Source organism: Rattus norvegicus, chromosome 3 (assembly GCF_036323735.1).
Source record: "Rattus norvegicus strain BN/NHsdMcwi chromosome 3, GRCr8, whole genome shotgun sequence".
Lineage (NCBI taxonomy): Eukaryota > Metazoa > Chordata > Mammalia > Rodentia > Muridae > Rattus > Rattus norvegicus.
The window spans coordinates 24182380-24184571 of NC_086021.1; the positions used below are offsets into that span (position 1 = coordinate 24182380).

Consider the following 2192-nt stretch of genomic DNA (forward strand, 5'->3'; position numbering starts at 1 on the left):
ACTCAGAACCATGTGCACCGAGGACTCTCCACATGGCCTTTCTCTAGGCATATATCCAAGGATCCTGAGCGGTGGCCCGTCTGAGTCGCCCGGTGACTGCTCTGTTCACCCCTAGACCTGAGCTTAAAGCTCAAGAGCTGATGGTGGTGGCAGGGCCACGGGCCCAGCGCTTCCTTCCCAGGCTGGTGGCAGGTGAACAAGTGTGGTCCAGAGCTAAGGGAGGGAGGCCAGGCTTTTTCAACCTCATCTGATGGCTTCTGGCCACAGCAAGTGTTGGGTGGTGATGGGCAACAAGGGACTTGAGGAGGGGAAAGCAGCACCCCTTGATAAAGGTGGGGAGACTGGAAGCTCTGAATTCCTCACCCGCGGCCAATTTCAGGGGAGGGGAGGTTACAATTTAAGCTTTGACCAAGGGTGGAAGTGGAGGAGTGGGGACCATGGCTTGGATGGGGCAATCACTTAAGACTTAAGAAAGCCAGAGCACCCCAAGCCTAGTGGTGCTCAGCCCCACGGCTGCTACCTGAAACCTCCCCATCTATTCTATGGGCCACCACACAGCTGTGGCAGAGGGCGGGGCAGGCAAAGGCATACCCAGGCCAAGTGCCAGCAGCAGGTGATTGTGTGAGACGTGTCTGTCCACAGTTGCGTTAGCTATGCCCACCGCTCCCAAAGGAAACCGATTTCAACACACCTTATTGATCCCAGAAGTTCAACCAGGCAGACAGCGGTTATACTCGACAGATGATGTTACACAGCACAAGAAGTTAGTATCAGAGCAGTGTCTCAGGATGAACTCTGAGTGGAGCTTCCTCTCCAGTACTTTGAGGTCTACAGATGGATTTAGAAAATTCACTACTGTTGAAAATGAAGACTTGGGTTGGATGGGGAAGGGAGGCCGGGGCCTTGATGACTAATGGCTGTAACACTGTCCTTCAGGTGGCTGTGGCAGCTTCATGTTCTCTTTTGACATCATCAAGCGCCTCAGTTCCTGCAGGATGACTTTGATGCTGTGGGAATTCTGTCACTTTGCCAGCACTGCCATGGCTCGTGGATCCACCACTCCATTGGAACTGCTCATGCCGTTCATATTGACTCTTGTTACAAATCTCACAGACTGGGATGCTTCTGGATACTAGAGTGGCCCACACTCTATCTTAAGGCTGCATATTCAGCTTTCATAAATTGTTCGTGGAGGCCCAATTATCATGCCGGTCCATCTTGTGAGTGTCATGTCCTCATCGTCCTCAAGACCCTAGCTAACTGTGCTGTCGCCTACTCCTTTCTGGCCTTCTTCCAGCTCTTCCAACAGTCGGAAATCTCAAAGGACTTTTACTCCCCAGCCTGTGGTGGCTGCCATCTTGCGTCGCTATTGCTCGAAGTCAGTCCTTCCTTTCTTTCTCTACCCCTAGGTCCCTAGCTCCTTCCCTCTCTCTTTCTCTCTGTTTTCCACAGGGCCTCATAAACCCCAGACTTGCCTGAAGCTCACTATATATCCAGTGATGACTTTGAATGTCTGATATTCACCAATAAATTATAGATACGAACTACCATGCCTGATCTTGTACAGTTTTGGAACTCATCGAAGGGTGTCTTCCATACTGGCATGTAGCCTGTCAAATGAGCAACTTACCAAATCTCTTCCTGTTTCTTCCTGTTCCCTTCCTTCCTTCCTTCCTTCCTTCCTTCCTTCCTTCCTTCCTTCCTTCCTTCCTTCCATGCTTTCTTCCTTCCCTTCTTTTATTTTCCTTCTGTTCTTTCTGTTCATGCATTTTGTTTTCATTTTGATTTTGAAGTGAAAAGCTATTACTGAAGTTTTCACTTCTTGAAACCAGAAAGCATGAGCTGTAGAGCATTTAGACTTTCATATGTAGAAATCATCGTGTACCTATAGCAAAAACTATATACATTAAAGGTGACAGAAGCGTTATTGTCTCAAAGTACTGGCTCTGTTCTTCAATTATTGTTAGAAACATTTATAATTATTAATAGTCCACATAATCTAATATGTATACTATGAACATCTGCATTTTGAAAATGACAAAGGGGTATAAATTACATTTTCAATGCAGTAACACAGAAACAAGCATTTTTCTAATATTCTCATCCTAGAGTTAATATCTTATCTATCATGCAAATGTATTTTAGAGAAATTCATTAAGGATTCTCCTCTTGCTTAATTGTAGGTGACATTA

General features: G+C 46.5%; 1 pseudogene; it reads right to left on the bottom strand.

Moving 5' to 3' along the window:
- Positions 1 to 806: 806 nt before the first annotated feature.
- On the bottom strand, positions 807 to 1806 carry LOC134486040 (ubiquitin-conjugating enzyme E2 variant 1-like; annotated as a pseudogene).
- Positions 1807 to 2192: the final 386 nt, after the last annotated feature.